The sequence below is a fragment of the Dipteris shenzhenensis genome, chromosome 24 (genome assembly GCF_047967505.1).
Source record: "Dipteris shenzhenensis isolate YYH24624 ecotype China chromosome 24, Dip_SZ_1.0, whole genome shotgun sequence".
In the NCBI taxonomy this organism is placed as follows: domain Eukaryota; kingdom Viridiplantae; phylum Streptophyta; class Polypodiopsida; order Gleicheniales; family Dipteridaceae; genus Dipteris; species Dipteris shenzhenensis.
In genome coordinates this window covers 26,837,649-26,862,054 of record NC_141619.1, presented here as the reverse complement: position 1 = coordinate 26,862,054, position 24,406 = coordinate 26,837,649, and the positions used below count along the sequence as shown (strand labels likewise).

The 24,406-nt window shown below is 45.4% G+C and overlaps 1 protein-coding gene and 1 long non-coding RNA gene across 5 annotated transcripts in view; one reads left to right on the top strand and one right to left on the bottom strand.

Moving 5' to 3' along the window:
* Positions 1-24,406, top strand: part of LOC147886432 (MADS-box transcription factor 23-like) — a 141,245-nt gene that overhangs the window by 48,461 nt on the left and 68,378 nt on the right. The gene's annotated exons all lie outside the window — the stretch shown is intronic.
* LOC147886433 (uncharacterized) overlaps positions 23,562-24,406 on the bottom strand; it is a 28,966-nt gene continuing 28,121 nt past the window's right edge. The window contains exon 3 of the long non-coding RNA XR_015543306.1: positions 23,562-24,021. This is a non-coding gene — a long non-coding RNA (uncharacterized LOC147886433). The remainder of the gene's footprint in view (positions 24,022-24,406) is intronic.

Here is a 24,406-nt window from a genome sequence, read left to right as displayed (position 1 = left end):
CGCTCCAGCTTGGCAAGAGCGGCGTAGCCCCGGCTGATCCTGGCCTGCATGGTCGGGCGCATCGTGAAGATCGGGCCTGAGAAGAGAACGCCCAAGTATGTGTAAGAGTCAACTATCTCAACAGGGTCGCCGACGAAGAGGAACTGCTCTCGGTGCATAGCGGGTCTGAAAGTGTTGAAGATCATCACCTTGGTTTTCCCAAGGTTGACCTTCAAATCATGTGTATCATAGAAGATCTGAAGTCCATCCAGGTGTCGCTGAAGACCAGTAGCAGAAGAGGATAGTAGTACTACATCATCTGCATATAGGAGAATTTGGATGACAGCCTCCGCAAGAGAGCAGCCTGCACCTCCGAGTGTCTTGATGGTGGTCTCGAGCTCGTCGATGTAGAGGCCAAATAGAGTCGGTGACAAGGGACATCCTTGTTTGACTCCGATAGTGCTCGTGATCTGTGGGGCTAGCTGGTGCCAATCCTGACCTGGCCCGTCACCCGCTCATAGAGAGCTACTACTGCCTAGATAACCTACGAGTCATAGTCTAACTCCTGCAGGCGTCTGACGAGTCGGGCGCGGGGAGCGGTGTCGAATGCCTTGCAGAAATCCACAAAGCAACAATATACTCTCTGTCTCCTATGTCTGGCCTCCTCAATGATCCCTCCAAGTGTAAAAATGTGATCGTAAGTCGAGTGATCCGCCCTGTCCGGATGCCCTGAGCCCCTGTACCTCTGCGCGAGCACTGACCTCGCCATCTAACACTGATGCATAGATCTTGGACATAACATGTCCAATCATGATGGTCCTGTAATTCCCTGGAACCATGGGATCTCCTGCTTTGTGGATGGGTGTGATAGTGTTCCAGGGTCCAGGCTCTGGGGAACCCGTGGCAGACAGCTTCATTGAACAGCGTTGCCAGGATGGGGGCTAGAGTTTTGATGCCATAGGCAACAAACTCTGTGCATAGGCCCTCATGATCCTTAGCTCAGCCGTTGTGAAGCTTAAGCGCTGCGTGCGTGACTCCCTGGGTTGTGAAGAGGGTGCAAGAGGTGGGCGGGGGGTGGCTGAGAGGTCGGGAGGAGGCTGATCAGGGATATCATAGAGTGTACGTGCGTAAGAGTGCCAGAGGGAAGTGTCTGTGAGGGGGGAGGGGGATCGGCGTTCTAGGAATTTCCTCCAGAAATCCTTGGAGTTGCTACTAAACAGAATGTTCAGTAGCGTATCCTCATTCTGGCGCAGGAAGGCTAGCTTCTTGCGACGGACTAGTCGACGATAATCCCTGATGAGATGTGGGTTGGCCCTAGCGTTTCGCTGGGTCGTGAGTCGGAGTGTGCGGCATAATGCTTTACACTCGTCATCATACCAGCTATTGTAGGGGGTGGAGCCAGCGGGTGGACCGAGTAGTGGAAGGAAAAATATGGCGGGCTGCATTGTGAAGGGAGTGGGTGATAAGGGTGGCTCGGTGATCTAGAGAGGGTATGGTGTCTATGTGTCTGAGGAGGGAGGCTAGGTGGGCTAAGTAATCAGGTGAGAGGTTATGATCAAAGTGTATATCATGATAGGTAGTGTAGTGCGGGGTGTGGTTGGGGGGGGCTCGGGGCGCAAGGATATGAAAGAACAGGTAAGTGTGGTCGGCTCCTGGGGGTAAGGGTGCAGTGCGGAAGTCTGTGATCTGTGGGGCTAAAGCAGGAGATCCCAGAATGTAGTCGACGACACTGGCTCCTCTGCCATGTGGGAAACATGTGAAACCAGAGGAGGCAGGCCACCGGTCTAGTACATTGTAGATGACCAAATCATGTATACGTCCAAGGTCCAAAAGAGCCTGCCCATACGCAGTAACGGGAGCGCGACTGTCAGCCGAGGAGGGGGGGAAGCCTGAGTCCTCTGTGTCCATCTCAGGTAATAGGACCGGATCTGAGTGGAAGTCCAGGAGTGATGTCTGATGTGCACCTGTCCTTGCGTTGAAATCCCCAACTAGGAGGACCTCTCCGCGCCTGGAGAACTCCACAATGTCTGAGTAGAGATCTAGATAGGGGGATACCCCCGTATCCTCATGTAGCATCCGTGCGAAATGTGACGTCTCAGGAGGAAAGTAGCAGACTGCAATAAAGATGTCGCGTGTGGACGGGCATCGAAATCGGAGCCATTGGTAACGGGCATGGACATCCCGTCTAACCACGGATATCAAGCTCGTGAGCGCTGAACAAAGGAGTACTGCAACCCCGCCTGATCCTCGGACCCCCCCAGTATATCTGGTCTCCTTATGGAATACTGACTCCCAGGTATAGCCACTGACCGAGGGGAGAGAGCGCTCGGGACTCTGATGTGTCTCTGTATAGAAAACGATGTCGCGTCCAATATATGACTCTGAGAAGTTCCCAGGGTCAGACCATAGGGTACCATTACAGTTCCATATGGTGCATGCCAAGGGTACTGTGTGCTGAGTCTGAATCTCATAGACCATGTCTCCCTATTTGGGGGGGGAGTCTGCTACCGTGTCTGGAGATATTAACGTCCTTGGGAGGCCTCGCGGGCCTATGGGACAAGATACAAAGTACACCAAAAAGGAAAATCTTATACAAGCCTCAAGACGCTAGAGCCATTGCTGAGTGCTAAACGAATCTACGGAGCTCAATAGCTCGAACAAAATCAGATACAAATATATGAATCAAAGTCAGACACTAGCTGAATAAGGCTGAAAGCTAGGATTCAGAAGCCGAAACCCGGCACCATGGTGGCTTGTCTGTGGGCGACAAAAATTTCTCGGACTTGCGTCTATCGGGCAATCTCACATAATGGTGGTAGGGGAGGGCGTGGTCTCCTCGATCTCTGAACCCACTGGGCTATGTTTAGAGTGACCCCCCATCTCAAGCGGTCTCCTATGAGGAAAGCTGTGATAGGCCAGACCTCAAAAGAGTAAACTCTAGTCACTCTCTGTGCTACATGTGGTCTCTATGTCCCTCTCTCAGTGATCCAAGCTGCCCGCATGTTAGCTATCTCCTCCTCTACGCCGTTGTGTCCTAGAGCTGACTCAAATGCATAGAAGTCTGTGACGAGTCGCTGTGCTCTGTCAGCCTCTATATATTGTGTTCTGGTTGCCTCCTACTGCTCTCCAATATGTCGTAGTAGAGTCTCCCTGTGTCAGCGCATCTCCAGTAGGTAGAGGCCAATGCAAACTTGGTCATGGAAGTGTATCAGTCGTGAGTGGGCCGAAGCCGCTCCCCTCTTGGAGGAGGCAATGGTATCGCCCCTCGATCTCTAATAGGTTGGGCAGGTACATAGAAAGTGCTCTGTCTCAACCACTCCTAGTGTGCATAGCATACAAATCCGCTACTCTCTGGGTATGCCTGCTGCTCTCCCCGTCTCAATCCTCAACTGATGAAATGAAACACGCATCTATCCAATGGCGATCCTGTGTGCATGCGAGACTCCTCTATCCTCGAGATATTGGAGTTTGATGATGAAACCTTACTCTCAGGAAGTGATCACGATAGAACTAGGACTTGGTGGGGAGCTCCTGGTCCCCCCTTAAGTCTGAGATGTGTAGAGCTGAAGGAGATCTAGTCGTATAACACGATTTATCTCGTCTCGCGGGGCTGACTCAAGGGGTGCATCCATGCTGTACTGAAAGGGGGGGAGCTTCTGAATACCATGCCTGGCAAACCATGGATATCCGTGCATACTATGTGTCTGCTCCACTCTCTGCTAGTCGTCTGGATAACTCCAAAGCTAGCGTCGGTAGTCTCCCTCGAGGTAAGTCCCATACTCTGTGGATGAATATCACTGTTTGAAAGATGGCATCAACCTGTAGGGGAGTCATGACAAACTCTGCTTGTACTATCTCATGTGGGATTAAGTGCTTACTTCGAATCATCTTGGACCCCATAATTACCTGTAGTCGCTCAAATTTCTTCCACTCGGCCTTTGGTAGATCACATAGAAGGGTGCTACATACATGGTAGTCAGTCGCACGAGTGTGTCGAAGATCCAACTCTTCGTTGGTGGGTTCTAGAAGTGTGCCTGGAAGCACTGTTTCTCTAGTAGGGCCAAAGCACTCCACCCTCGCGTGAGTCATGCCTGGGTTGCATGTGTCATCGTGAAGAGGGATCCTGTGAAGACTGCTCCCAACTGCACTATCTCCACTGGCTCACCACGGTAGGTGAAGCTAAGTTGACGGGCCACTGCATGTGAGGTGTTGAAGACCATAACCTTAGTCTTTCAAGGTTGACTGCCAAGTCTCTCACACCTCTAGGGCCTGTAGATATCTCTGTAGCCCTTCCGCTGAAGATGATATGAGGACTATGTCATCAGCGTATAACACTAACTATATCATGAGATCAGCCAGTAGTGACCCCTCGCCTCCTAGGCGGTCTACGAAGGATGTGATCTCATCAATGTAAAGCCCAAAAAGTGTGAGTGAGAGTGGACAGCCCTGCTTCATCTACATCGTGCTCTCCACCCAGTCCGATAAAGCCCTTGGGACACGGACTCTGCCTCTAACCGACTCATATAGGCCCATCACAACCCAAATAAGCATCTCTGGAATCTGCAGCTCCTATAGTCTCTTGATCATGTGAGATCGTGGGACAATGTTGAAAGCCTTCCAAAAAGTGTGAGTGAGAGTGGACAGCCGTGCTTCATCTACATCGTGCTCTCCACCCAGTCCGATAAACCCCTTGGGACACGGACTTTGCCTCTAACCGACTCATATAGGCTCATCACAACCCAAATAAGCATCTCTGGAATCTACAGCTCCTATAGTGTCTTGATCATGTGAGATCGTGGGACAATGTCGAAAGCCTTCCAAAACTCTACAAAGCATGTATAGACTTTTTGGCGTCTGGACCTCGCCTCCTCAATGATAGCTCTCAAATTGAAAATATGATCTAAAGTAGTTTGTCTTCTAAAGCTTGCCTGTCCTGGTGCCCGTTGTCCCCGAGCCTCTCTATGACTGTTGAGCTCGCTCTCTAGAACCGACATAAATCTTGGCTAGAGTATGACTAATCATGAGGCTGCAGCAATTTTTAGTCTCCATAGGGTCCCTTGCTTTGAGTATCGGTACAATAGTGGTGGTGCTCCAAGCATGTGGGAAGCCGTGACAAACAGCCTGGTTGAACATCTATGCTAGGATCAGGGCCTGCCCATGAGCAAAGTGCTCATTCCGTAGGCCCTCATGATCCTGTGCTTTCCGATTGTGTAATCAGCGGAGTGCAACCTGTACATTCTGTGTGGTAAACAAATAACGAGTGGTGGGCCTGGGCATAGAGGACATGTCCGGTGGTGTTTGCATCTGGGCATCATAGAGGAAACATGCACACGTGTGCCACACATCTGGGTCTGTGATGGGGATAGGTGGCTTCCCCTCCAATAGAAGTCCCCATCCAGTGGTGTGGTCACCGCCACGATCCGATCATCTCATCCATCCTGTGTCTTAGAAAGGCCCGCTTCTTACTCCGTGTCACTCGGCGTGAGATCCGCTCGGCTTCAGATGGAGTGAGGTGTCCTAGGGCTCACTTGTGTGTGAGGTAAGCTCTCATCTCTCTTTACTCTTCGTCAAACCAAGAGTTTTGGGGCATCTTTCCAACAAGGTTCATCTCGTGACGATCCATAGTTCCCACGAGTTTCGAAAACGGGGAAACTGAAACGGGCGGGAAACGGTGTTTCAGAGTTTCGGTCACCAGAAGAAACGGTGGAAATGGAGTTTTGGTTTTAAAGGTTAATAAAATATATATTATATATATAATTATTGCTAATACTTATGTCATACAACAAGGCCTGAGAGGACAACAAGGAGGAGAGGACAAGGCAAGGGCTGAGGAGAGCAAGGAGAAGAGGGCAAGGGCAAGGGCTGGGGCTGAGGAGAGCAACGAGGAGGAGAGAAGAGCAAGAAGGAGAGATTGGAAAGGGGAGCAAGGAAAAGAGGAGAGGGCAAGGGATGAGGAGAGCAAGGAGATGCTGGAGAGGAGAGCAAGGAGGAGGGATAGCGGGCTGAGAGGGGGGTTGTAGGATGAGAGGAGAGCAAGAGGAGAGGCTAGAGAGGGAGAGCAAAAACTGCCCTTCCCACCAATGGGGTTCTTACTCGATGGTTGAGCCGGGTGTGTGTGCTGGTTGGTGTCTACAAGTTCCCTGGCTAGGCTCTAGAGGCACTGCCCAGAGAAAAAAAAAAAGCCCTACTAGAAACACTGTTTCTAGTTTCAAAAACGGCGGACTGTTTTGGGTGCCCAGAAACGCCGTTTTCGGGCACTAGAATCTCGTCACCAAGTAGCACTGGAAGCTCTGAAGCTAGGTGGCTTGCCTCTTTGGAGCGGCGGTAGAGGCGTCCGAGAGTTTCCAGCAGCTTGGATGGAGGCGTGCGAGGAGGCTGCTCTCGTTCTACCTCCTATGTATTTGTTTGATTGATTGCATAGCTTCCGAGCAAAACTCATACAAGCTTCATGTAAATCTTCTCTATGCATGAATTAGGGTAAAGCTCAGCTGAGATACAGAAGGCTAGATATGAGTGATCAGCACCAAGTGGAGGGGGAGGCACAACAAAATCATGTATCCGAAAGGTAAAGGCTAGTGGGCCTAACAGGTAGTCCACCGTGCTTGTCCCCCCCACCATGTGTAAAACAAGTGAGCCCACCAGATGAAGGCCATCTCTGGAGACCATTGTATATAATCAAGTCGGACAGGCCCCAACTCAAGTAGGTGTCGCCCGTATCCTGTCACATGTGGTGCATCTGCTAAGTGCCTCACTATCCCCAACTCTGCGCATGTATTTCTGGCACTATGAATGAATTGGCATCAAACTCCAACAGGCCAACCTGTCATTCCCTGTGCGTGCATTGAAGTCACCAAGAAGGAGGGCATTTACTATTGCCATGTCTAGAAAACTCCGTGATATCGTCGTGTATGGTCTCATATGGGCTATGTCCATCTGTGGTGACCTCATGTGCGTAGGATGATGTGTTTGGGGGGAAGTAGCACACTGCAATGAAGATCGGTCGTGCATCTGGTAGTTGGACTCGTACCCACATGTCGTGCATGTTCCTCCCTCTGTACCACGGATATGAGTGGTCTCAGCTGTGATCTAAAGAGGACAGCCACACCTTTTGAGCCCCATATCCCACTGTCCCCTCTCATCTCTTTCCTATGGGCTGATTCCCAAATGTATCCTATCACTGTGGGCAGCCTTCTCTCCGGGCTTTCACGTGTCTCAGTGTAGAAGATCATGTCTCGGTCAGTGTATGTCTCCGAGAATCCCCCCGGATCGGGGACCAAAGGTTACCATTACAATTCCACATTGCTATTTTCAGATCCCTTTGTGTGCCCTGCCCATTAGTTTGACACCGTCACAATTCACCCTCTTCTCTCTCCTCTTCTCTTTCTGCTCTTGCTGCTCTCTCATGGATAATCACTTTCCCATCTCTGTATGCTGCCCATTTTCCTTCCTATCTTGCTGCCATCACCCCTCCCGCCGTCGATGTTCCTACTGTAGAAGGGTGAGATATTCATGTAAAAAGGTCCTGGTACATTTCAATGATGCCCTCATGCTCATAAGAGTGGATCTGTCCTCTTTTGCTCCAAATCTTACAACCAATGGCCCTGCTGGTGCCTCAGCTTTCCCCAGCCTCCTAGCTGTCTCACAGGTGAGATTAACACCCATCTTGGTGAAGAAGATTTTGGCATCAGCCATAGGGGTGTCCCCTACTGGCAAGCCTCTAACAAGTACATTCAGAGATTTGCTGTCCCGTCTCTTGTCCTCTTCAAGAGCATCTGAAATGATCACCTTTTTAGGGGCTGATGTGGTTTTCTTAACCACATCCTTCCATTCCTGCATCTCAGCCTCTCCCATGCTGATTTGCTGTTTAAGTTCAGCGTGCTTCCCTTGCATTGCGGCCTGGATGGCTGCAATATCTTTCTTGAGGTTGGCATTTTCTGCTTTGAGCTCTTCCATTGTCTTGCATGTCTCCTCTTTTGGAGCCCCTTTCATTTCTTTGATTTGCTGTACCTCAATTTCCAATGCGTACACTTTATCTTGTAGGCTGGTTTTGTCTTTCTCCCATTCCTCGCTCCTGGCTTTCTCTTTCTTCCACTCTTCCTGCATCTTCCCACCCTGTTTCTTTATTTCAACTAATACCTTGTCTACAAGTGCTTTCTCAGCTAGCAAGGCCACATTAGTGGCTTCAAGATTATCAATCTTTTCAATGAGGGCTGTGCACATCCTATTGAGGCTAGTGAGAACATTTTCTGCAGCTTTATTGGGTGTCCCTGCTGAGTAAGTCGCCATGGCACGGTCTAGGGCTTGTTTACCCCATTTGTCTTCAACACAACCGCGTGTCGGCATTTTGTAGGCTCACTCTTCTCCCTATTTGTTTTGCATAAATATAACAAAGCAGAGATCTCACATATCTACTGTCCTGGGAGAACTTCAAGCGTGATGGTCTCTCTCCCTAGTCTTTCCTTGTATTTTCAGTATTGCATTGCATTGATGTGTTGCTGGGAGCTCTTCCTCTGCGCTTTCTTGGTTTTCTTGTTTCTTGAGAGCGAGAGAAAGAAAGAAAATATATATTAACGTCCGCGGGGCCTCCCAGGCCTATGGGATAAATTGACACCAAAAGGAAAAAAGTCATACAAGCCACAAAGGGCTGGAGCAAAGGGCGTGCTCACCTCGGACACCACAGCATGAGACATCCAGACAGACTTAGATCCGAGACATTTTCATGGCTCATAGACTGGCCACCACAATGCCAAGTTTCAGTTTCTGAGTTCCAGCTCTTGCTCTCAGCTTGCTCTAGATAGCAAATAGCACATGATATGATATGTTTTGTACTTGACTTTGCTTGAGCTACTGAGCTCTCTTTATTTCAGCATAGTACTCAGCAAGGGCCTTGGGCGTGGTCTCCTCGATCTCTGAACCCGTTGAGCTATGTTCACTCTTAATAGTTTATAATAGAATTTCTTGATGTGCCCATCACATCCACGGTAATCACAAATCAATGAATCTTTCTTGCTTCCACCATCCTTTTCTTTCCTATTCTCTTTGACAACGTAGGCTGGCTCTCCTCCTAGCATAACTATTTCTACCCGCCTTTCTTTGTAAGAAAGAAAGAAAGAAGCAGACAAACTGGGAGCAAGAGCTGGAGAGCCCAAAACATGAAATTTGCAATAGATAAGATTGGATACACAATGTAGTGGAGGTGGTTTTGTCTAAGTGACAAAACCACACTAACCCACTAACTGTGGTTAGGGAGAAAAACCTTTAGTGAGGGAAAAGTTCCCCTAACTCACTTATGAGTTACATTGGTCACTGCCTAGAGTTATAACAATAATTCTAACACCCCCCTGCAATGCCAATGTGATGATGTACAAGGAAGTGATCAATCACCAAAAGGAGATAAGTTCAGGGCACTGCGAAATGCCTCAAAATTCTCACATGGAAGTGCTTTGGTAAAGATGTCTGCAACATTGTCATGTGTTGACACATAGATCATACTAATCTCCCCCGCATGCAACTTCTCTCTGACATAATGATAATGAACCTCAATGTGCTTCCTGTGAGCATGAAACACAAAAGGAGATAAGTTCAGGGCACTGCGAAATGCCTCAAAATTCTCACGTGGAAGTGCTTTGGTAAAGATGTATGCAACATTGTCATGTGTTGACACCTAGATCATACTGATCTCCCCCGCATGCAACTTCTCTCTGACATAATGATAATGAACCTCAATGTGCTTCCTGTGAGCATGAAACACAGGATTCTTTGCCACTGCTATAGCACTCTGACTATCAGTGAGAATTGGATAAGGACCCTCCAATGAGAGATGAAGACCAACAAACAAACGACGTAGCCAAACACATTCAACTGTTGCTGTGAAAGCTGCCCTGTACTTAGCTTCACATGAGGAAGTAGCCACAATAGATTGTTTCTTGCTCAGCCAGGAAATGCAAGCTTTGCCAAAAAAGAAACAATTACCAATAGTGGACTGCCTAGTGTCATAGTCTCCAGCCCAATCTGAGTCACTGTAAGCATGCATCTGCAAGTCACCCCCCTGGGAAACATCAAGCTATAAGACTTTGTGCCTTGCAAGTAACGAAAGATGCATTTTACAGCGTGCCAATGTGTTGTCTTTGGGCTGTGCATATACCTACTTACCTGAGATACTGCATACTGCATATCGGGCCGTGTATTGCACAAATAAATGAGGCATCCAACTGCATAGCTGTAAAGTGTGGCATCCACTGATTCACCTGCATCATACATAGTAGCTTTAGCTTTGGCTCTGGCTGTAGGCTTACAATCTTGCATGTTGAATCTATCCAAGAGCTTTTGCACATACTTGGATTGAGACATAACAATGCCACGTTTGTCTTGTATGAACTGGATCCCCAAACAGAAATTTAACATGCCCAAATCTGTCATGTAAAATTGAGCTTTCAATTTAGCCTTGAAATCTGCAATTATTTCTTCATTTGACCCTATGAGCAGCATGTCATCTACATAAAGAATGATGACTAAAATATCCCCCCCATCTTTCTTGATGTAGAGGGTGCTTTCAGTGGGACTATTGTGTAGCCCCTTGCTTGCCAAGAAGGCATCAATCTTGGCATACCATGCACATGGGGCTTGTTTCAGCCCATATAAAGCTTTATACTGCAAACTTGAAGAGCATTATACAGCTTGCAAACTTGAAGAGCATTGCCCGAAAGTTAAAAGCCAAGAGATTGTTCGACATAATCCTCTTCTGCAAGTCCCCATTAAGGAAAGCTGTTTTTATGTCCAATTGATGGACATTCCAAACAAAAGTTGCAGCCATGGCAATAACTGATCTGATAGTTGTCATCCGGGATGTAGGAGCAAAAGTCTCCTCATAATCTATGCCCTTTTTCTAAGCATAGCCTTTGGCAACCAGCCGTGCCTTGTACCTATCAATGGACCCATCTGGCTTCCTTTTCACTTTGAAAACCCATTTGGTACCAATGGCATGTTTTCTTGGTGGTAAATCCACAACATCCCAAGTTTGATTTTTTAAAATGGACTGTAATTCATTGTGTCACCACAATGTAAATATCCTAAGTCAAAGTACAGTTGACCATTTATTTGATCATAATTAAAGTGTTTTATATGTGTTAATTATGGTCAAAGAGTTCTTTTAATGGTCAAGGGATTGACTATGGCCAAAGATACTTGACTCTAGTCAAGTAAACCTGACTTCGGTCAAGGAGACTTGGTTTATTACCAAGAGGGTTAACTGCGGTTAACCAGAGAACTACAGAGCTGACTACGGTCAGAGAGTGTTGACTTCGGTCAACAAGACTTGGCATGCGCCAAGAGGGTTAACCCCGGTTAACCAAGATGTGCCAACTTCGGTTGGAGAGACTTGGCTATAATTAAGGCGCCTCGACCCTTGGTCAAAGCTCCTTAATTATAATCAAGAGTGTTGACTCCGGTCAACCAGAGAATAAATATATATATTTATATTTGTTTAGGTGTGCACATGTGTTCAGTGGGGACGCCCACCGTGACTAGAATTAGTCCACAGTGTGTTATTTGCATGCAAAGCACTAACAATTAATGGGTGCCATGGTGGTGCGCTTTAATTAATTGTTGCAGGTACTAGGAAGAGTTATTTTTCCTAAGCGCTACGGAAGCCTAACAAGCATCTAGGAGGCGGTTCGTGTGACCAAGTGCTTTGAAGACTGTCCTTTGTCATATGCAAGGAACGAATGTTTTTGGTACTAGTGTTGTTCTTTTTGGGGTCGAAACGCAAAACTTTTGTAACAGATTCTCTTCAAGTAATAAAATTCCTTCGGGGGGGTCCAGCCCGACATGTTGTCCTGGGCCCTAGTGTCTCTGTAGAGAGAGAGAGAGAGAGAGAGGGGGAGCGCAGAAAAGAAAGTGTACTTGCTGGTTATTACGAAGGAAGTTTCGTTCACAATAATTGCTGTCTCTCAGAAGAGCGAGATGGATTGTATAGGATTGCATTGGTATCAGAGCCAAGGCTCATGGCCTTCCTAGGCTGTGACGATCTAGTGAGGAGGCAATAGTGGCTAACGGGCAGAGATAGCGCAAAGTGTTCAGTTCTGGATTGTATGCTGAAGCTAGACTATACGCAAGTGTGAATGAAGGCAAAGCGTACGGTGACCCGAGGCAAGATACGCTGGTGATGGCGTGGGCACAAGGGGTGCTGGCTAGTAGGCCTGGGGCCTCATGCCTATGACGGCGTAAGGACGCCTCCAACGGAGAGTCAAAGCGAATGAAGCGATCAAATTGCCAACGAGCGAAGTAGCTGCTGGGTATTGCGTGAACGTTCGAAGTGATTTTTGGCTTCCTGTGTCATTTTGCATACCCTGGTGAAGGCGATAGCGCTCAAGGAGGCTATGCTATGGCGAATTGTTGAGCAAATGGTTTCATTCCGTGGGTGATCCCGTTATATATTGCGCAACGATTGGCGAGGCTTCCATGAAGGCATATATGGAGCAGGCCCGTGGCTCGACATAAGTTTCATAATGGAGATTAGTTGCGCTGGTTACGTTGAGTGCTGACGGAAGCTTTCTTCTTTCTTTTCTCGTCGGACGTGAAGGCGCGATGTGCAAAACTCTGGAGAATTCCGTCGTCTGCGCGTATTTTCTCAGCCAAGGTTCAACCTTAGGCTGATGTGGAAGCCAACGTGGCAACCAAGGTGACGTGGCAGGCAAGGCACCAGCTGACGTGGCAGTACATGTGGCTCCAGATCAGGTAGCTGATGTGGCAGACCCTGGGTTTATCTAGCCTAACCTTGGTTAGTGGACTGGTTAGAGGTCCAGTTAGTTGACTCAACCAGACCAGTCTGGTTACTGTAACTAGACTGTGACCAGTCCAGTTAGTCTAGTTGCAGACTAACCAGACCAGAACCAGTCAGTCTGGTTAGAGTAACTAGCCAGTTACTCCATCTGGTTACTGTTCTTTCACCCCAAAAAAAAAAAAAAAAGGACAGTTGCAGAGACTGTTTCTGCTAGCAGATTTCACCTGCCTGTTAGACTTTTACTGTCAGAAAAGCAGCAGAAAAGCAGAGAAAACAGAGAAAAACAGAGAAAGCAGACCTTTACTGTCAGAAAAGCAGCAAAAAAGCAGAGAAAAGCAGAGAAATCAGAGATTTGCAGAAAAAGAATATGCATGCCTTTGAGCAGAGAGAAGAGGGAAAAACAGATGCATTTTGAAGTCATTTGCAGTAGCCAGAAAAGGGGCAATACAATTGTTGATGCTTTAGCAATTTTGTGGGTTTATGCTTTGAACTGATAGCCCAATTACTGGCACAAGTTGTGAATGCAAGACACCTCTTGTTGAGGTATTTTTTTGTCGGAAAAGCAAAGGTAGTTGTGCATCAGTTACCTACACGGTGTGTGAAAAATTTGCAGATCTCAGAATATGGATCAATCACCTATTCAGTGGGATTCACAAGATAGGGATGTACATCCAAGACAAAGAAGTGTGCAGCAAACTCAACAAGAATTTGAACAGATGGTACGTGCTCGTATGCAAGAGATGGAAAATTTCAGAAAAGATCCAAGGGCTCAGCATTTGTTTCAAGCAGAAGCTATGCCTAATATAGCATATGACGTGCCAATGCCAGAGGCGCACTCTCGTGTACAGCCTGAGAAAGAGAGATCTCATAGGGGACGGTCTCATAGCAGGAAGAGATCGAGGCATCATCACCGATCTCCTAGTCCATCACCGTCTACCCCGAGTTCGACTTCTGTATCTTCTTCTTCCTTATCAGATAAACCATCCAAGAAAAGAAGGAAACACAAGAAGTCTAGGAAGAGAAAGTCTTCCAGAGAGACCAAGGAATTTAAAGAGGGAGGTAAATCTGTCAAGTTTATGACCTACAATGGACAGTATGGTCATACAGACAAAGCATTGCAGTTCATCAGGCAATTTGATGCTGCATTCGGCACAGAAAAGTTTTCAGAATCCTCCAAGTTAAGAATGGTCAGTTTGCACTTGACAGCAACAGCTAGTGCATGGTAGAGTGCACAGACCACAGATGGGTCAGCCCCAAGAAAGTGGAAGGACTTCAAGAAAGCCTTCTACCAGCAGTTTATGCCTAAACAGTTTAGAGACCATGTTCTTCAAGATTGGGACAGTTTGCATATGGATGCAGGAGATACAGTGGACGTGTACAACCAAAAGTTTTGGGATGCTTATTTGCAGGTTGCATCTTTCAAAAAGATCTCCAAAGGGACCCAAATGAGAAAGTACAGAGCAGGTCTCACTCTAAGAATTCAGGCAGTAGTGAATACTTTGGGGGCAAAGAACATTCAAGACCTTATGCATTCAGCTTCAGTAGCTAGTCTTGTGCCGTTACAAGATCCATCTACAGTGCTATCCTTGCATGCAGGACGTGCTGATAGAAAGAAAACTGATTTTTCAAAATCAGAAAAGAAAGAGTACCCCAAGGCTGAAAAGAAAGGGTTTCAGCCTCAGAAGCCGAGGGGTACTCAGTTTTCAAAGGTTTTATAAAGGCAAATCTCTATTCACCCCTGAACAGATAGCTGATTTTTGTAGAGATGGGAAATGCTTCAAGTGCGGCAAAGAGGGGCATGTGGCTGCCCAGTGCCCAGAAAAGCCTTCAACTTCGAAGGGAAAAGAGGCAGAGAAGCCACGAGGACCGCAAAAGCCAATGGCAGGAGGAATTCCTGACATACTGGGTCATGTTTCAAACCCAGAAGAACGAGAATTGCTGCTATCATGGGGCAAAGTCAGAGACCAGCAAGCGCTAATTTTATTTGATCCAGGGGCTACTGATAATTTCATATCAGAGGATCTAGCCCTGAGGCTGGGAATAAAGACGGAGGAGTTGGACAGGGCTTTGGATGCCGATCAGATGTTCTGTGGGAATCCTGTGCCAGTCACTCCCTTGATAGGGAAGCTCCGTCTTCATGTTCAGAGTTATGTGGATCAGGAAGACTTCTTCATTTCTCCACTGAAACATCATGATGTAGTCTTGGGAATGCCTTGGTTTCATCGCAAGGCAGTGAAGTTGACTCTTCCTGAAAGAGTGCTGGAGTTTGTGCATAGGGGGAAAAATCAGCGTTTAGTTGCCAGGAATAAAGGGGACACTATCCCCATTGTATCTGATGTTACATGTGGTAAAGCAATAAAGTCTGCAATTTCTGCGTACATGGTTTTTGTAAAAGAAAAAGAGAATGATATGCATGCTGAAATGAATGATGCAGACAAAGATAAGTTTCAGTTTCTTGTAAACTTTAAAGATTGCTTTTCTGATGCTTTGCCAGGGGAGTTACCCCCGGAGAGACCAGAAGATCATCAGATAGAGTTAATGCCTGGTAGTGAGCCACCAAACAGACCACCTTATAGAGTCAGTGCGACTCAGAGAGAGGAGATTATGGCTCAGGTACAGGACTTGCTGTCCAAAGGGTTGATTCAGCCCAGCTCGTCTCCTTTTTGTTCCCCTGTACTACTAGTACAGAAGAAAGATGGTTCATTCCGTATGTGCGTCGATTATCGCGCACTGAACAAAATGACCATCAAGAATAGATTCCCTATTCCGCGCATTGATGATGTGCTGGATCAGTTAAATGGAGCTTCAGTTTTCAGCAGAATAGACTTAAAGAGTGGCTATCACCAAGTGAGGATACAGCCTCAGGATGTGCACAAGACAGCATTCCGCACTACATTCGGGTTGTATGAATACTTAGTGATGCCTTTTGGGTTGACAAATGCTCCAGCCACATTCAATAGAATGATGGATCGCATCTTCCGAAAGTACAGGCATTTCACGGGTACTTTCTTTGATGATATCTTAGTCTTTTCTAAGACAGAAGAAGAGCACAGGGAACATCTTGCTATAGTGTTTCAAGAGCTGAGAAATCATCAGCTCTACGCAAACAGCAAGAAAAGTGAATTCTTCTTGGAAGAAATCCATTATCTGGGGCATATAATATCCAAGAATGGAATAAAAATGGATCCAACAAAGATCCGTGCCATTCAGGAATGGCCAGAGCTGAAAACTGTGCATGAAGTTCGAAGTTTCCTAGGCCTGTGTTCTTACTACAGAAGGTTTATCAGACATTTTGCTGATATCGCAGCTCCATTACATGACCTTACTAAGAAAAATGCAGCCTTCACATGGGGAATATCACAGAAGAAAGCATTTAATACACTCAAGGAGAAGTTGACTACAGAGCCTATTCTTGTAGTCCCGGATCTTTATCAATCTTTTGATGTTGATTGCGATGCTTGTGGAGAATGTGTTGGAGCTGCATTGCATCAGAATGGTCATGTAGTAGCCTATGAAAGCAGGAGACTTCGGGATGCAGAAAGATATCTAGGAATCTATGAGAAAGAGTTATTGGCTGTAATTCATGCCATCCATACATGGAAGCACTATCTTTTGGGTGCAGATTTTACTATTAAGACAGATCACCAAAGTCTGAGATACTTTTTGACTCAGACCAAGCTTTCCGAGAAGCATATGTAATGGGCAAACATGCTGTCAATGTATCATTTTCAGATTGTCCATACCCCAGGAATTCGGAACAGAGTGGCAGATGCCTTGTCCCGAAGACCCCAGGTCAATAATGTGACTATTGCTTATCATCAGGACCTGGAAGGCATGAGGGAGCAATATGCTCGTGATTCAGATTTTGGTGAAATTTTACAGCAAATGCAAGAGGGGCAATCCACCAGTTACTATTCCCTGAAAGATGGGTATCTAATGAAAGATGATTGCCTATGCATCACCCAGGAGATGAGGAAAAAGATTTTGGAGGAATGCCATGCACCTCCCTATGCTGGACACAGAGGAATTACAGCAACAACTCTAGCACTAGAGAGGTATTTCTTTTGGCCAGGGATGCGGAAAGATATACATCAGTTTGTTACTGAATGCCTTACGTGTCAGAAAGTGAAGTATGATAGACGGAAGGCACCTGGCCTACTTATGCCTCTTCCCATGCCTCAGGCACCATGGGAAAGTATTACAATGGACTTTATTTTTGATTTGCCAAGATCAAAGTCAGGGAATGATGGGATTTGGACTATCATTGATAGATTCAACAAGCAAGCTCATTTCATTCCGGTTCGCAAAACCATAAAGGCAGATCATATGGCTAAGCTTTTCATGGTACAGATTTTTAAACATCATGGTATGCCTAAGTCCATTGTTAGTGATCGAGATCCTAGAATGACCAGTCTATTCTGGAGAGCTTTATTTGATAACATGGGGACGAATTTGAATTTTTCTTCTTCTTTCCATCCCCAGACAGATGGTCAAAGTGAAGTAGCAAATTCTACAGTTTTGGATATGCTGAAATGCTACGTGGGTGACCAAAGTTCAGACTGGGAAAAGTACCTACCGTTGGTAGAGTTTGCTTACAATAATACAGTACATAGCTCTACAGGGAAAGCCCCTTTTGAGGTCATATATGGGAAAGTGATTTTGCCACCTATATTGAGGACCAAAGATGAAATATTTGCAGCTGATCAGTTTGTGAGAGACCTCCAGACAGCTTAGAGCCAAGTCCGGACAGCAATTGAAAGGTCTCAAGAGAAACATAAAAGAGCTGCAGATAAGCATAGAAGACAGTTAGATCTCAAGGAAGGGGATTGGGTACTTTTGAAGTTTGAAAAAGCTAGGCTCCGCAAGTTTAAAGGCAAACAGAAAGTGTATGCAAAGTTATCTCCCAGATACTATGGCCCTTTCAGGGTTACAGAAAGAATAAATGAGGTTGCATACAGATTAGCCTTGCCAGAGCATTGGAGGATTCGCAATGCATTCCATGTGAGTCTTCTAAAGAAATTCCAGGGACCAGAGCCTACAGAACCAGTATCAGAGGATCCACCAGAAGTGGATGAGCTGGAGGAGGTCCTTCAACCAGAGCAGATTGTGTACCATACTGTGCGCAAAGGCCCTCAGGGTAAGGAGTTTTACAGGTATCTTGTAAAATTCAAAAATTATACGGCATTAGATGCCAAGTGAATGGACGAAGACATGTTATCCGACCATCCACAGCTTTTGGATGTTTACAAGGAAGCTTTTCAGTTCAGGTCAACTGAATAGAAGCCGAGGGGATGTCACCACAATGTAAATATCCTAAGTCAAAGTACAGTTGACCATTTATTTGATCATAATTAAAGTGTTTTATATGTGTTAATTATGGTAAAAGAGTTCTTTTAATGGTCAAGGGATTGACTATGGTCAAAGATACTTGACTCTAGTCAAGTAAACCTGACTTCGGTCAAGGAGACTTGGTTTATTACCAAGAGGGTTAACTGCGGTTAACCAAAGAACTACAGAGCTGACTACGGTCAGAGAGTGTTGACTTCGGTCAACAAGACTTGGCATGCGCCAAGAGGGTTAACCCCGGTTAACCAAGATGCGCCAACTTCGGTTGGAGAGACTTGGCTATAATTAAGGCGCCTCGACCCTTGGTCAAAGCTCCTTAATTATAATCAAGAGTGTTGACTCCGGTCAACCAGAGAATAAATATATATATTTATATTTGTTTAGGTGTGCACATGTGTTCAATGGGGACGCCCACCGTGACTAGAATTAGTCCACAGTGTGTTATTTGCATGCAAAGCGCTAACAATTAATTGGTGCCATGGTGGTGCGCTTTAATTAATTGTTGTAGATACTAGGAAGAGTTATTTTTCCTAAGTGCTACGTGAGTCTAACAAGCATCTAGGAGGCGGTTCGTGTGACCAAGTGCTTTAAAGACTCTAGAGTGGCCCTTAGTGGCATGTAATAGGACTTAGTCTAGATTTTAGACAAGTGGCATGTTGCCAATTTGAAATGAGCTTGAAGCTCTTGTAATAAAGGGGATTTTTCACGTTTTGAAGGGGGGTATCAGACAGCTCTACGCAAAACTTTTGTAAGAGATTCTCTTCAAGTAATAAAATTCCTTCGGGGGGGTCCAGCCCGACATGTTGTCCTGGGCCCTAGTGTCTCTGTAGAGAGAGAGAGAGAGAGAGAGGGAGCGCATAAAAGAAAGTGTACTTGCTGGTTATTACGAAGGAAGTTTCGTTCACAATAATTGCTGTCTCTCAGAAGAGCGAGATGGATGTATAGGATTGCACATTGTGCATGGCATTCATCCAGTGCACATTATCCTTGGCTTCTTCGAAAGTATTATGTTATTCTTCATCAAGAAGAGTACCTGCATAAGCATGTATCTCTTGCCTGATATCATCATCCACTGCCTGTGGTGGAACAAAATCAGCAGGTGGCTGAATCAGGGCATGTGGAGCAGGAGGAGGCTCATGTAAATGCTGATTTTCAGCAGAAGCATCAACTGGGGAATCAAAAGCAATAAGAAGGAACCCCTCAAAAACATCATCTGAAGAAGTTGGCATAGTGAATTCAGCATGTGTATGAGCTGAATTGTCTGAAAAAATTACATCTCTACTCACAAAAATCTTGCGTGTGGCAGGATTGTAGAGACGATAGCCTTTGCTTTTCGCACTATACCCAACAAAGATACACTTTAGTGCCTTATCTGACAACTTATGTCGAAACTCAACAGGCACGTGGGCATATGCAACACATCCAAAGAGACGAAAATGATCCACTGAAGGCTTTCTCCCATGCCAAGCCTCGTAGGGAGTGATTGTTTTCAAAGTCTTTGTGGGAGCCCGATTCAAAACATAATCGGCACACATGAGCCCTTCGAGCCAGAATCTGTGAGGCAACTTCTTGCTAGTGAGCATGCATCTATCCATCTCCATGAGAGTTCTATTTTTTCGCTCAGCTTTGCCATTTTGCTGAGGGGTAAGCCTCGCTGTAAGCTGATTTGTGATGTCTTTCTCCTTCAAAAATGCCTCAAATTCATGAGACATATACTCCCTCCCTCTATCAGTGCGAAGTGTCTGCACCTTGAGTCCTGTCTCATTTTCAACCTTGGCCACAAAGTGTTTGAAATACACATCTGATTTTTTCTTCAAGCCATAGACCCAAGTGTAATTTGTGTATTCATCTATAAATGTGACATAATACAGATAACCACCCAAACCAGGTGTCCTCATGGGACCACAGACATCACTATGTATGAGCTGCCATTTCCGGACAGCTTGTACTGCACCATCCTTTTTAAAGGAAAATCTATGAATCTTATTGAGGATGCATCCTTCACAGGCATGAGGAGGAGGTGACTCCAAAGGAGGCAATGCATCAACCATAGCATGCTTTTGAAGTGTCATCAAGCTGCCATAGCTCACGTGTGCATATCTGACATGCCATAACTCCGCATTCTGCATGGCAGCAGTGGGAGTGTTTACTGCAAGTGCAAGATCGGATCTTTTCTCATAAACATCAAGCTGAAAAAGACCCTGATACAAAGTGCCAGACAACATCAAAGCATAATCATTTTCTTTGCCTCGGACTGCACACTTGGCATCTTCAAAGATGACCTGAAATCCTCCTCGATTGAGCAAGGACACTGAAAGTAAATTCTTATTGATACCAAGCACATAAAGAACATCAGAAATTCTGAAATCTGTACCATCCGTGGAGGCAAGTATAATGTCACCCACTCCACACACTGAATAAGAAGAATTGTTTGCACAAGTCACCCTCTTTCCAACGGGTGGTGCATGCAGAGATGCAAAAAAACTCTTCTTGGAAGTGATGTGCTTGGATGCACCACTATCAAAATACCATGTGTTCAATGTCTTATTGACACTGAAAGTACATGCATCCTTTGAAGGGTCATAGCTGCAAGTCCAAAAAGCATAAGAATCATCCTCAAGAGTGGCTGTAGTATGTGAACAAGCCACTTGAAAATCGGAAATGCAAACATGCTCTCTAAAATATCCCAAGCTGTTTGCGAGGTCTTGCATGACCGAATGTAAGGAGTGATAAATCTTTTGACAGAAAGAGAAACAACTGAAAGAGCTTGTGCATCACGTGAATCCCACCTTTTTTGTTCCTGTGTGGGAGGCACCAAAGCAGCAGCAGCTGCTGCACTTAACACTTGTCCTACACCTTGATCTCTATCCCTTCCTCCACCTTCTTGAGGAGGAGTGGCAGGTGCAACCACAGTCTTTGGCCTTCTCTCATCTCCGTTGACATAATCCCATAGATGTTTGCCAACTAAGATATTGCGAACCATAAAGCTCCATAAGGAGTAGTTGGTCCCATCCAACTTATCCTCCTGTGCGAGGACACCAAAAACCTCATTGGGGTTGTTTTGAGCCACATCTTCCAGATACAACAAGAAATGCAACGAATCTGACAAGTGAAATCCCTTCCTAGGATCAAAGATGCACAACCAAAGTCTGCAAAAAAATCTACCCAAAATGACAACTTGTTGTCACAAGCTTTGCAAATGCCCAAAATCAGCCAAATCTGTCTTCAAAAAATGGCAAATGTTTGCAATGTGACTCAATCTGAGTCCAAAAATACCTGCAAAACTCCCAAAGTAACTGTCCACTGCTGAATTGCGTCCGAAATGCAAAAGCCCCAAATTTTTACGAGAAATTGCAACTGAAAGAGGGCAAATTGACCAAAACCCCCAAATTTTGCAATTATCTGCAAAAGCCCCAAATTTTGTTTGCTAGATTGCCATCAAAACCAAAAAGCCCAAAATTTTTGGAGCAAATTGTGCAACCTGATTGCAATGTCTGCCAAAAAGACAAAATGCCAAATGTTCTTCCAAAAGATTTGCCAAACAATGGCTATCCTTGCAAAATGTATCTGCAAAGCAAAGAACCTGCACAGAGAGTCTTCTCCACCACAACTCTTGCAAACGAAGTTGTCCCGTACAAGTTGTACAGACTGTTGCAGGGAGATGTGTACGGACACCGTACACTGTACGGTATAGTCACGTGCTGTGACTGTACGAACGGTAGCCAAGGAGCGTACGGGAAAATTGGTTTACATATAAAAATGATTCTGGATATGACCTCAAAATCTTTAAGGTCAATATGATAATGGGATTGTTGCCTTCTACCATTGCTAAATATGAAGACATCTTGGTGATGCATCTTTACAAAGACTTTTAGAAGCCATCTTCCTTCCTTGAAGAGAGATGCCAAGAGGAGATTGATTTTAGAACCTGAAGAAAAGTGATGTGATCATTCATGTGGGTGTTCCTGGATGGTTTTAGTGTATTTGGAGAGAATAAGGATCGATTAACCAGGTGCTTTATCAAATGCCAATAGGCCGATTTGCACATAAACCCAACGAATTGTGCTTTTGCAAAGAAGGCAAAATCCTCTTAAGACATATGGTGTTTGGATCCAAGATTGAAATGCACGATAAAAAATATTGAAATCATTATGTACGATGATCTGTAAGGACTGACAAAACGTACGGTGCAATTAATGTACGGCGTTGTCACGTAGTACTCGTCCAAGAATGTACGGATGGAACCCACATGCTTGTACGGATAGCAGAGTTGTACGGGCAGAGATGATACACATAATTGTACGACACTACAGTTGTACGGGCGCAGTAGTTGTACGGCTGGTTGACCATACAACGTACAGATGGAAGCAAAGGGCTAGAAGCATAACGATGGCGAGCTGGAAGAGTAGTGAGAGCTGGTCCAAGAACTACTTGCTCTGATACCAAATGTAAGAAAGAAAGAAAGAAGCAAACAAACCGGGAGCAAGTGTTGGAGAGCCCAAAACGTGAAAGCTAAGCTGCAATAGATAAGATTGGATACACAATGGAGTGGAGGTGGCTTTGTCTAAGTGACAAAACCACACTAACCCACTAACTATGGTTAGGGGGAAAAACCTCTAGTGAGGCAAAACTGCCCCTAACTCGCTTATGAGTTACATTGGTCACTGCCTAGAGTTATGACAATAATTCTAACATTCTTCACTCAGGAGCATAGAGCGTACATCATTTAAATAATAAGAATTCACTCTTAATTTTGTAACGATTTCAGAATATGTGGGTGGAAGACTGAAAAGCAAAATGGCCTTGGTGTCGTCATCATCAATTCGTACTCTAAGGGATGGGAGTTGTTTCACGATGGACCGCATCTTGTTGAGATGTGTACCCAGAGAATCACCATCTCCCATTTGGAGTCAAAGAGTTTCTGTGTGAGCCTAATCTTGGAATTCTTGACTCTTAAACCAAACAAAGCTTCCTGGATATTCCAATTTTGGGCTGCTGTTTTGGAGATGTCCGAAAGAAGTATACTCTGAGAGCTCTGCCTAGGAGACCTAAAGCTTTTTGGTTCTTTAAATCCCAATCTTGCATTTTTTACAACCCTTGATTGTAAGCTGGCTTTTTTTCCGACCCTACCCTCAAAGACCCTTTTCCATGACAAGTAGAGGGATAAATAGTTGCCAAGACGGACAGTTCCTACCATTGAGTTTGACCACAGACGTTTCTAGCAGGTTTTACTTAGAAGTTTGGACCAGCTCTCCATTTCCGACTAATTGCAACAAGCTACAAGGACCACAAGCTCATGGAAAGACCGCTCCGATACCACTTGTTGTAAATTAGAGTTGAATATGCTAGTACTTACAAAATCCCAAAGACCAATCATCACATAGATCCTCAAAATAGTTATTGCATGAAATATAGAATCCCTAGAGAGATTCCGACACTAAAATGACACGCTTTATTCAAGAGAGTTACTCAAAACTTCCACTCATCCCTATCAGGCTTCTTGTGGCAATACAAGAGAGTTGTTTGATATGGAAGAGCTATTGATAGACCCAGATAAGAGACTATAGAAACCACGCACACATGCTGGCATCAAATACTAAGAAACTGTAGAATGCTACACAGCACACAGCAGCATATAAGACGAAGACACAAGAGCTTCACAAGCTCCATTGGTTACACCAAGATAATAAACCGTAGCTCTTTATATTGATGAAGAAAAACCGCCATAAGCAAGGTTGGCCTGCCAACAAGAATCGGCTACTAGCACTCTCCAAAGTCATCTCGAACCTGCTCCCAAGACTCATCACCTCCGACTCTTATGGAGCTGCCCTCAGATGGTGGAGGTGAAGGAGAACTGCCTTTCATCGACGTTGTTGGCAACTGCATGCATTTGGCAAGTGTCCACAAGCTAGGACCTATGGAAGAGCCGCCCCCCCCCCCCCCCCTCTCCCCAGGCCCCACCCCCAAAAACGAGTTTTGCCATCTTGTCTTAATAATGCCACAAATCAATGTCTTGATGTCAGCCAACAAATATCCAAATTCAAGGCTGTTTTTTCAACAATTGAAACCTTAAGTCTTTCAAATCTTAGGATAAAGAGTAGTGAAATCAAGTGTTTCCAACAAGATTAGAGTTCACATCTATTGTACACTCCACAACTGCACTTCTATTCTACACTGCTTGAGGAGTTAAAGAACCTGATCGATATAGATTCCATCGAGTCATTCGAATTCCAACTTAAATCTACTAGATCTCCAGCAGCTTTCTCTAAAGATCATGGACCGTTGGTAACATGACCTCAA